Source organism: Neovison vison, chromosome 6 (genome assembly GCF_020171115.1).
Source record: "Neovison vison isolate M4711 chromosome 6, ASM_NN_V1, whole genome shotgun sequence".
In the NCBI taxonomy this organism is placed as follows: domain Eukaryota; kingdom Metazoa; phylum Chordata; class Mammalia; order Carnivora; family Mustelidae; genus Neogale; species Neogale vison.
Genome location: NC_058096.1, coordinates 102,219,467 through 102,231,710, shown reverse-complemented (window position 1 = coordinate 102,231,710; position 12,244 = coordinate 102,219,467). Strand labels below are relative to the sequence as shown.

The 12,244-nt window shown below is 39.7% G+C and overlaps 1 protein-coding gene and 1 long non-coding RNA gene across 2 annotated transcripts in view; one reads left to right on the top strand and one right to left on the bottom strand.

The window, feature by feature from the left end:
- KCNMB2 (potassium calcium-activated channel subfamily M regulatory beta subunit 2) overlaps positions 1-12,244 on the bottom strand; it is a 239,000-nt gene that overhangs the window by 92,352 nt on the left and 134,404 nt on the right. The gene's annotated exons all lie outside the window — the stretch shown is intronic.
- Positions 10,624-12,244, top strand: part of LOC122908709 — a 29,168-nt gene continuing 27,547 nt past the window's right edge. The window contains exons 1-2 of the long non-coding RNA XR_006385015.1: positions 10,624-10,683; positions 10,921-10,994. This is a non-coding gene — a long non-coding RNA (uncharacterized LOC122908709). The remainder of the gene's footprint in view (positions 10,684-10,920; positions 10,995-12,244) is intronic.

Sequence of the window (12,244 nt, the reverse complement as noted above, 5' to 3'; positions counted from 1 at the left end):
GGCTACTTTGTCAGCCTGCGTACCCCTCCCAGTGACTAGGGAGACCCCTCCTGCCAACAGGCAAAGAATATGTAGCATGAGTGAAGAAAAAAACCCCTGTTGCTTTAAGCCACTGAGATTTTATTTTGGTTTGTTTTAATTGCAGCATAATTTAGCCTCCTATGACGAATATATGGCATAAAAGGCGAAAGTCTTAAAGACAGAAAAACGAAAGCATCTTCCAGGACGTGTCTGGGAATGACCACTCTGTAAAGACAATCTCTATAGCCTGTTGAAATATATATAATAAACTGGGATAAAGAAAAGTATTAAATATGTTTGGAAATGGGATCTAAAAAATGTAATATTCTGCTGAGTGGTCCTTTTACCAGTCCATTTAATAGGAAAAGAACTTTCTGAAAGAACATTTGACCTGGCTGAGTGCAGGCCAGCACTGGGCTAATTGAAAATCTTACCACATGAAATATAAAATCAGGATAACAGGAATCCGAAAGAAAATAACTTAAAGAGATAAGGGATTTCAAGATCATGGGTGGTGCTGGAGATTAGACAAACACATACAAAGAAGAGGTGGAGAATTAATGAAATACCTGACTGGATTTTGGTCTGCTTGCAGCTGCTGAACCTGACTCTGGAAGATACAATCATTTCAGCCATCTTCTGAATCAATACTATGAGCTGGGGCCAAATGGATTGTACGGTACATGAAACACAGTCTAGGAGAAGCTGATGAGACCTAGACACCATGATATATTTGGCCTGACTCACTCACTTACTCTGTGCCACAGTTTGGTTCATTTTGATAAAAATATAGTACTAAGGAATTTTCTTTTTTTCTCGTCCTCATGTCCTAGTGTCTCCTTGGTTAACAAAGCTGACTAGAATGTGGGTTTTCTTTTTCTTTTCTTTTCTTTCTTTCTTTCTTTTTGTGCAATGTTTGTTCAAGATTTGCTAGCTTAGCACCAACTAAATAACTTCTTTGTCTATTTGTTTTTCCTACATTTCTGGGAAACAGTGTGGAAACAGAGGAACACACAAGCTGCTCTTCTAAAGAGTTAACCAGGCCTAAGTATGCACTTACACACCAACAGTTGATGCCTTGATTCTCAACCCCGAGAACAGGAGGTTAGGTCATCTTGCAGGAGATTGAGGTAGATTAATCTTGCAAATAATGAAATAGGAATTGCATGCCTGGGTAACTTTCCAGAAGTGGAGACGGTCTCTGTGTAATAGAAGGTGAGATACCAAGTCCGAAGTACATTTACCATTTTTTTTTTTTTTTTAAGGTAGAGTGTGTCCCTATAGAAAGTGTCATTTCAAGGAGCATAATTGCAACTGGAGGTGGAGGCAGGCATCCTCTGCGGTAAAAGTACAGCAGATGCAGAGGGAGAACATGGATGAGAGAAAGTTGAACCTTCCCAGACCTGATGCTGACAGAGATGACTGGTAGATGCCTCTTGCAAAGAGCCGACAAGCACACAAATTCATCCCCAAGTCAATCTCATCTCTTTGGCTTCTTAAACAGACAGCACTAACATGATTCATAACTTGGCTTAGAAATAGTCATTCATCTGATGCTGTTGTGGGTAACATTGCTTGATGCCTTCTCCCTGACACTCTTTGTGTGAAAAATAAGCAATTGCATTTCCTTTCTGCAGTTTCTCCCCTTCTCCTTGGCCTATCACATTTCCCAAAATAACCTCACTGATTCACTGGAAAGATTTTGTGGATACAAATATGTCTTTAATGTCCTTTGACTGCCAGATCTAAAGATAGGAATGTCGTTAGGGTCCACGTCCGGGTGAAGTCACCCGTCTTTATTATGCCTGGTTCTTGTTCCATTTCTTTAATGAAAAATTACAGGCAGGAGACCAATCAGAATAAAAGAGCAGTGTTAATATGCATTGTCATTATCAAAACCTGTCCCAGAGCCAGGTGTGAAGTGATGGCTCAATAATCATTTTGTGTGATGAATGAGTGAATTCACCAATAACCACATTCTCACAAAAGAATCATACCTTTCAAGGCACTCACAGTCTTGCAAGAAGCAGACAAGTAAGCCGATGGTATCATTGCTTTTGAGAAGTGTGATATACATATTGTTAGCACTATGTGTGGAATGTAACAAGAGCTTAGAGAAGGGGCATTTAACACAAACCAGAGGGGGTTGTATTAGTCCCCATTGCTACTATAACATATTACCACTAACTTAGTGGCTTAAAACAATACAAATTTATTATCTTACAGGTAGGTTGGAAGTCTGACACAGGTGTCATTGAGACAAGTTTAAGGTGGGTCACTAGGGCTTTCTGGAGGCTCTAGGAGAGAACTGTTTGCCTTTTCCAGCTGTTAGAGGTTGTCCATATTTCTTGGTGCATGGTTCCCTTCTTCCATCTTCAGAGCCAGCAATAGTGCATTTCTCTGCCCCTCCTTCCTTAGTCACATGTCCCTCTGACCACAGCCAGGAAATGTTCTCTACTTTGTTAAAACTTGTGTGATTAGGTTGTGCCAACCTGAATAATTCAGGATAATCTCCCCCCATCTCCCAGAGCTGCAAAGTTAGTTTTACCTTATATAAGGTAACATATGTTCAGGTTCCAGGGATTAGAACATAGACATATTTGGAGAGCTACTATTCTTCCTATCACAGTGAAAAAAAGAGAAAGTGAAGGAAAGCCTCCTAAAAGAGTTGATATTTGATTTGGGTTCTAAAGGCCAAACTGAAATTCTCAAGGTGAATATGATGGAGACAAGGCAGAGAAGGGAGGAGAGGAGAAGGTGGGAGAGGAAAGGAGACATGAGGAAAAGGATTCTAAGCTGGATGGGAACCTCAGCTTAGGTGAGGGAAACATGTCCTGGCCAGTACATGGATTCAAGGTATAATGAAAACTAGAATTGGTATTTCCTTGATCTTTCAAAAAGGCATATGTCTATTTCCTATTACTTCAATAAATACCTAAACATTCAAGGATTTTGCTATTATTAGCTTACTAATTCTTGTTTAATTAGTAGACCAATGAGGGATGCAGATACTAGATATTATTAATGAAGATTGTTTGGTTTTAACTTGTAAACCGGTAGTGTCTAGTCAGGGAAATGATGAAGGGGTAATCACAACAGGATGAGAAAATTAAATGAAAGGAGAATTTGAACTGTAATATGAGAGACTATATGCTTTTTCAGTTAATTGTGGGAGAAAAACCAATTATTAAAAATAGTTACAGGCTGTAATCTTTTGCTATGTTGGCTCAATTTCTCATATTATTTTGTCTGCCTTTTTTTTTTTTAAAGATTTTATTTATTCATTTGACAGATAGAGAGAGTAGAGAGTAGACAGAGAGGCAGGCAGAGAGAGGAGGAAGCAGGCTCCCTGCTGAGCAGAGAGCCCGACGCGGGGCTCGATACCAGGACCCTGGGATCATGACCTGAGCTGAAGGCAGAGGCTTTAGCTCACTGAGCCACCCAGGCGCCAATTTCTCATATTATTTTAAGTGTATATTTTATGTTTGCTATAGCAGTTTTTCTACTTGAGGGCAACTGTAGAAGTGCAAACAAATAATATATTTCAAAGTCTGTTTCATAAGAAGACAAAATGGAACAGACTCTCTTCAATTAAAATAATCTCAATATTCTTTGATTCAGTGTATATTAGAAAACATCTAAAGAAATATTTGAAGAAAAGAAATCTATGAGCCCAGAATTCTGTAGCCAGTGAAAATATCCTTCAGGAATGAAGGTGAAATAAAAGAAGTTTCAGGCAAAGAAAAACCAGAAGAATAGGCCTGTTTCAAAAGAATCGGAAAAGGAAATTATTCAGAGAAAAAAGAAATTATACCAGAATGAAAGTTGGAACATCAGAAATGAGGAAAGAACAACAGAAATGGTAGAAATAGTAGACAAATGATAAAGGTAGGGTAAAAGTAAAAGCGTAGGAAAGGATATACCATGCAATTATTAATCAAAAGAAAACGGAGGTGGCTGTATTAATATCTGAAAATGTAGATCTTTGAGAAAAAGAAATTGCCAGGCATAAAAAGTAGCATATTACATCATAATAAAAGAGTCAATTCACTAAGAAGAAATAACAGTTCTAAAAGTTACATACTTAACAACAAAGTTCAAAATACATGAGGCAAAAACTGACATAATCAAAAGGAGAAATGGATAAATTCATAATTATCGTTAGAAATTTCAAAATTTTTGTCTCAGTAATCCACAGAAAGAATAGACATGAAATCAATAAGGACATAAAATATCTAAACAATATTATCAACGAACTCAATCCAATGGATGTTTATAGAACATTCCATCCACAACAGCACATAAAATGTTCTTTTTTAAGCCGATAGGGGAGATTCACCAAAACAGATCAAATTCTGTGTTAAAACAAACCCTAACAAACTGGAAGAAATTGAAATAATACAAAATATGTTATCCGACCATAATAAAATTAAACTAGGGGCTCCTGGGTGGCTCAGTTGTTAAGTATCTGTCTTTCGCTCAGATCAAGATCTCAAGGTCTTGGGATCGAACCCCACATCCAGCTCCCTGCTCAGTGGAAAACCTGCTTTTCCCTCTCCCACTCCCCTTGCTTGTGTTCCCTCTCTCACTGTCTCTCTCTCTCTTTCTCTGTCAAATAATTAAATAAATAAAATCTTTAAAAAATAAAATTAAGCTAGAAATTAATATCAGAAAAATACCAGTACAATCTCCAAATACTTAGAAATCTTAATTTCTAAATTTTTAAATTCTCTAAATTTTCTCTTCTAAATAACACATACCTATTCTGTATGTTAAAAACAACAAAACTCTGATGAAAGGAATCAAAGAAGATAGAAATAAATGGAGAGACATCCTGAGATTATGAATTGGAAGAATCAATATAGCAAAGATATCAATTATCCCCAGATTGATCCAGAGATTTGGAGCAATTCCAGTCAAAATCTTGGCACAGTATCTTAAAGATACAGGCAATCTGCTTCTAAGCTTACATGGAAGGGCAAAGGAATCAGAATAGCCAGAACATTTTTGAAAATGAAAAACAAAGTCAGTTATCCTACTGATTTCAAGACTTACTATGAAACTATAGTAGTCAATCCAGTGTGGTATTAGCATAGACACGTAGAAAGCATAAACACATAGATAATGGAACTAAATAGAGTCTAGAAATTGATCCACACAAATATAGTCACTGAATTTTTTTTTTTTTTTTTTTTTTTTTTAACAAAAGTACAGACAACTTAATGGAGAAATTGCAGTCTTTTCAACCAAGGTGTTGAAACGATTATATATATATATATATATATATATGCATATATATATACACACATATATACATACATATACATATATATATATATGTATATATATATGATTAAAAAAAAAAACAAAACAACTTTGTGTGCCTGGGTGGCTCAGTGGGTTAAAGCCTCTGCCTTCGGCTCAGGTCATGGTCTCAGGGTCCCTGGGATCAAGTCCCGCATCAGGCTCTCTGCTCAGTGGGGAGCCTGCTTCCTCCTCTCTCCCTGCCTGCCTCACTGCCTACTTGTGATCTCTGTCTGTCAAATAAATAAATAAAATCTTTAAGGGGAAAAAAAAAACAACCCTATACACAAATGTGTATAGCAGATTGTGTATAAAACCCATAAATTGGAAACTACCCAAATATCTTCCAAGAGATGAATGGATGAACAACTATTATACGTCTAGACAATGGAACACCACTCAGCAACAAAAAGGAACAGACCATGCATATAGCAACAAGAACGAATCGCAAATATATTGTGCTAATCGAAATAAGCCTGACTCAAAAGATGAGAACCACGTGGTTCCATTTATACATCATTCTGGAAAAGACAAATCTATAACACAGTGGTTGCCGGGGGCCAGAAGTGGGGCAAGGATTTGAGACAAAGGTGCAGTAGGTTAAGGGAACACTGTTTTGATTGTGGTGGTGGTTACATGAATCTATATGTTTGTTAAAATTCATAGAACTAAACACCAAACAGCTGTATTCACTGTATGATAATTTAAAGACATGAGAGAAAAAGAAATATTTGGACATCAAGACGGTAGAAGCTGACAAATCTGCTGCATGTCTCCGGTTTACAATTGTTTTATGATGTTGAACAGGAGAAAACATAAAAACTGTGAACTCGTTCCACTTGAAAATCATACGCATTCTCAAGCCACCAGAGGAAAACAGGCTTGGGAAGCTAAAAAAAAGAAAAAAAGAAAAAAGAAAAAGAAATCAAACTTTGAGAAGCAATACAATGAAGCCAAATGCTGTCAGCTGCCCTCTGAGACAGGGTTAATTGCTTCTGAAGTGGCTCAGAGGCCCAGAGCACAGTTGCACCGGCTGTCACCTAGGAGTCATAAAGCAAGGCTTTCCCTACCTGTTCATGGGGGATCAAGGTCAACGAGGCATCACCATAGCCTGTGGAGAAGATCTTGAAAGAGAGTTCACTGGAATGTTCATAGATCCTACCACTCCCCTGTGGTGAAAAGGCACCAGTAAGAGGAAAGCCCAGGGCTCTGGCCTGCTCGGAGCAGTGCCAGCCTCTCTGTGCAGGATCCAGTCTGCTGAAAGGAGAGTGTTGACACTCTATAATTATAAGGGAAAGAATAAAGCAAGTGCTGAAAATACAAGAAACTGGGCTAAAATGCACACACTGTGCCCCATAAACAACCCTAATGCAAAGAGCACTGATTAGGCCCTGCCTGGTATAGGATGCGCATGGAAATTTCACAAGGCTTGGCTGGAGGCTGTGAGAGCTATTAGGTCAGGGACCCATCCTACCTTTGGGGGTCCATAGCCTGAGTTGAACCCCTTTTCACCACCACCTGGCTATCCCAGAAGGGACAGATCCCATACTCTCCACAGTCATCAGAGGCTGTCTTATTCATCTTTGCATAATAGTCTAAGATGGTGCCTGACATACAGCAGGTACTTAGTAAATGCTTGTTGAAGAAATGGATAATGCCGACATTGTAAACCTCAAGAGCCACATAAGTGTAAGCCTCAACTTTGTTGAGGTGATGCCTTTCTGAAGCTACCTTCTCTCCCAAGCATAGAAGCTGGTTATCAAGATTGATATGAGCAGAGGGGGATCTTAACTTCAACCATCCAATTCCCTCTGGAGGAGTTACTTGAAGCAAACCCATGGGGAGTGTAGATCCTATAGTCTGGAATTTGGGCTAGGTTCCTACACTGAGGTTGTACTAGTCTCTAATCGGAGGGTCTGGGAGTAGACTTCCTGCAGGCATAGCCAGGGAAAAAACAATGTTAGCTTCTGAGAGAAATGATCAGGCAAAGGATGCAAAGTATGAGTTAGAAGGCCCAGGCTGGGCTGAGGAGCTTAGAAACAGGTGGAAACATGCTGTGCAAGGCAGCAGGCAGGTGGCTGGTTCCTGAAGACAGTGGTGTTAGAGGCCATGCTTTGGGAGCAGGGGCCTAGTCTAAAAACCCAAGTCATATTAGACACAAGAATAAAAAAGGTAATAGAAACACAGGTTTTCTTCCCTCCAGGTTTCCTTTTATATCTGGACACATCTTGCTGTTGACGTAGATATGTTTTAAGTTACACAGATTGGAACTTGAATAGCTCATCTTTTCTCTTTATTAAATTGCTGAAATTTGCTCAAATGTAAAACCTAAACTTGAACCTGACAAGATGATCATTTAAGTTACTCCCAAACAGTAGTGTTTTATGTTTTGAAAAGCAATGCCTAAAGAGAAAGACTGACACTACTATTATCTCTGAGTATGAGCTCCTCTTTTTAAGTGAGCCAGATCCTGGAGGGACAGCGGATGTACCTGGGAGCTCTTCAGTCTCTGGCTAGGGGTCAAATATGACCTGGTCCACAGAGCACTGGGCCTCCTATAGTAGGCAACAAGACAGTGTTGGAGAACTCTGCCACAGGGATGAGGACCAAGGACTGGGATGAGGATTCCTAATTAAAAAATGCAAGTTCTAATTCTGGTTCTAGGTCTTACCTGCTCTGTGTCCTCTAGTGAATTACCTAAGGGTAAGTTTTCTCACTGATAATGTGGAGGAGTAATAGTATTTAGCTCATAGGATTATCATGAGGAAGATAAGTGAGAGAGCATATGGATGTTTAACATGTCTCTGAAATAATAAGTGCTCAATAAATATTTGATATTATTGTTATTATGTATATTACCTAGGCATTCAGAAATGCCAGAAATATCACATGCACAAGTGAAGCCAAGACTATGGCTGGAGTATAGGAGGTCAAACTGCAGAACTCTGCTCTCTCTCTTGGGGATGAGCAGTCCGAGGTTAATTTGAGAGAACCATTGGGGGTTGGTGGAATTATAGACTTTGGTAAGAGGGAGTGTGCATTCAGTCAGGAACAAATGTCAAGGGCAAAGGGTGTCTCATAATCTCAAAATGAGTCAAAGGCAATTCCTTCTTAGGTATGGCAATAAATCCAACCACAGTAGCATGGTATGGTATCCAAACAAACTAGATTTATAGTAGGCCTCCAAAACCAGAAAGACAGTCCAGTGATATGGGTCTAGACAGGTCACTCTTTGAAATAAATACTGCATCCTTCCTGAAAATCACATTAGCTCAGAGACACAGGCAGACCCTACACCAGATATCGGGAAGGTAGACTTCAGAGGAATAGCTCGCAGAAAACTTTCATCTGAGTCTATAGAAAGAACCTTTTGCTATTTGCCTCAAAGAACCACCAACTTTCTCAAACAAACAAGCACACAAAACTGCACCATTGCTCTTCGTCTCTCTTCTCCCCAAGTGAACTGAATATTCAGGAGTTAAATTCTCTTCTGTGGCTCTTGCAATCCCCCTAGAATAGAGCTCTAAAAGGAGATAGGCAGCAGTTTCAGAAAAGCATGAGGCAATAATCAGCCAACATTGCTTACCAAAGCACAAAGCTCTTGGGAACACAAGCCATTATTCAAATCAGCCCCAAACTCTCTTTTTAAAATCCTCCAACTGAAAAAAGTAGGCTGGAACCTTCAAAATCTCTCTGTAATTACCTCCAAAATAAACAAAGTGGTCATATTTTTTTTTTTCTCTTTTTTCTTTTCAGTGCTATAGAAATGCCAGGGCAGACATACGGAATTTCAGGATCAGGGAAGAAGAGCTTCAGAAAGCAGCAAATGTGTTATTTCTAGGTAGAAGACTCTGGTTCAGCTGTGCTTTCTTTCCATGGTCAGTCTCTCCTCAGTCTCTCAGAGAGGGGCCCAGCCTTAAGTGCAAAAGCTTTATCTCATGCTGACAAACATTAGGTGTGACTAAAGTGGACCTTATCTGCTTGCTGTTGCTTCAAAGCCTCCACTGGAGTAAAACTGTCCACCTGCAGATTAATAGGCACAAACTCTTTCACCTGACCCAAAAGAACCTTCTCCACATCATTGCAAGCTACCTTGCCAAACGTGGTTCACTCACTCCTGCTCATCATTCTTCGTCATTCATAAGCACCTCATGTTTTCTCCAGAGTCTCCATGCTTATGCATGCTGTGCCAAGTGCCCTCCCTGTCTCCACCTGGCAAATTCCCAGTGGTCGCCCAAGACCTAGTTCAAAGTCACTTCCTCTGTGATGCGTTCCTTGGTTCAGGAAGAGAAATCTGCACTTTTCTCTGCCCTCAGTACACTGTGGCTATCCTGTAGAGTGTAGGGGAACAGTTGTAATATACCTGTTTGAGGGTCTTTCTCTGCAGTGAACTCTTCCAGGCAACAACTGTAACTTATGTTTAGCATAGGACCAAATACTAGCAAGTCTGAAGGAACATTTGTTGAATAAATATTGAAATGAAATGTTTTGAGGTAAGTCTAGAAGAGCAAAGAAGGAAGGTCATATCTGATATTTTCTTGTGTGTGTTACTGAATAGAGAGTGCAATTTAACCATGATTAGGAAACTTTTCCTTGGAAAATTAATATCAAGTTTTTTTTTTTGTTTTTTTGTTTTTTTGTTTTTTTGGATAGTAGCTATTCTGAAGGGTTCCATTGCCTCATGGGTAATAGAAAAAAGTGTGGAGACCTTGAGAGCTAAATAAAATAATTATAAGACTTTCACAGGTAAAGGGAATTTCTACATTCCTTTAAAAAAAGCAGACTAATACGACAATACAAATACTTCTACAAGGTTAGTGATCAGAGCTTTGTGCATCATGGGGGCTCTACTACTTGGGAACTTGTATATAGGTTTGCTCTAGGGGGCTGAAATTTTTCAAATGGTGGCCAAACACAGACCATGTTGGAGGAGGTCATGGAAAGGACCATGACCTCAGGTTGACCCACGGACCCCCATGGGCAGTTGGAAGCTCTTCATCTGCCCTGTTCTTGCCCACCATTTCTACAGCAGGAGCCATTTTAAGGAGGCTGCTTTGAGATAGTGATGTGTTGTTATTGAGACCAGCTGGCTGGTCTTTGTGAGTGAACTCCATTAAGGCCTCTATATAAGCTTTTAAGAGGGCTCTGGGTGGGTGTAGAGAGCTATTTGTCTTGTGGTGGCTCAGGATGAGTCTTGACAGTTCCCTTGCTTGTGAAATCTGCCACCTACTGATCTGGAGTGGCTTTCTGCTTTCTTTGTCTCTACTTGCCCTCTATCTTTAGGGGCCAGTATGCAAACCAACACACACATCGAAAGCCTCCTTTTAAACTGTGCCTGGGGAGCCCACCTAAAGACAGGTTTGTATGAGGGTGGTCTCAGCACGGCTCTGCAGGCGGCTTCTAAGGGGATTGCTGAGAGCCTTAGAGAAATCATTCCATGTGGCAGAGATCCTGTGCCTGAGGGTGGGGTGGAGAGTTGGGGGTAGGGTGAGGGGTGGGACGGTGGCACAGCAGGCGTCTGGTCCCAAGTATTTTGTTGTGAACAGGATGTGGAACTTTGCACAAGGCAACTCCTGTTTGCGATTTGGTTTCTAGATCTGTTTCACCAGATCGCTAAAGTGATCTCTAAGGACTGTTTTTGCTCCAAGAGTAGGTGACTTCAGGAGCAGGTAAGTCCTTTTCTTCATTTTTGGCCACAATATTATTTTTCTTATTTTGGATGCTCTTTAAACATTTATGTGGACTCGCTTTATAATAGGAGTTGATTTTGTATTGTAATTTTATAATTTGTAATTTTATAATCAATAGTGACTTGACTTCAGAAACTTTCTGGGAATGAGACACAGTTTTTCTTGAGTATTTGCCAATATCCAACAAGAAAGAATAATAATATAAGTTTATGACTCCAAGATGAAGAGGCTTTAACATTTGCAGAGTAATCATTATATACTGATCATTATATATGCTTTATGTATATCTGTCCTTACAATGATCATCCTCAGGCTGTAATTTTACCCTGATTTTATAGTGAGGAGACTAGGCTTTGTCCAAGACCAATGGGCTCAATTCATATTTGAGTAACCGCTTCCTTCTTTTCCCAACAGAATGTATGTATGTATATATAGTAAAAGGAATACTAAAGACAAAAAATTTAAAAAAAATGAATTCTTGTGTCTACTCCGTCCTGGCTTACCTGGCTGCCTTTCCCTTCTGTTTGGTTTCAATTTCAAACATGGTGGGGTTTTTTGTTTGTTTGTGTTTTTTAAAACCACCTGCTATTCCCAATTCATAGATGTGATGAAATGTGACCTTGAGTAAGTTACTTAACCTCTCTGTGCTTGAGATTCCCCTTCTGTAAAATGGAGAGAAGAGCAGCTAAGGCCTATGGAGTCTTAAGAAAATGACATCTATGTAAATGCTTAACCTTGCAGCACCTCTCCTATAGTATGCATGGCACAAAGGTCTGCTGTCAGGATTTTCTCCCTACGTCAAAATGCCGTGAGAGCAATGTCTCTGCCTTTTCCATATAGCATCTTCCGCACCCAGACCAGTGGCTGGCCCCTGAGAAACATTTAATAAGTATTTGTTGAGTCAATGTAACACCCACAGGCATTCACATTACTGCAGCCTCCTCCTCCTAGACCGTACACGTTATTAATTAATACTCGACAGTCTCTTGGGGTAGGTTTCCAAAATAACAGGTGAATTTTTAATCAGTCTCAAGTTCCATCCATTATACACAACATCTACAGATTACAGCACCTGAGTGGTTAGGCCCCCTAATAAATATGCTAATCTTATTATTTCCTACTGGGGGTGAGTGGTCTGGAGCTAGCAGGTACACTATTAATCTCCTGGTTTGAAGAAGGATGCTAAGGTAGGACCACTTCCAAACTTAGCGGAACAATGAAAGAATTAT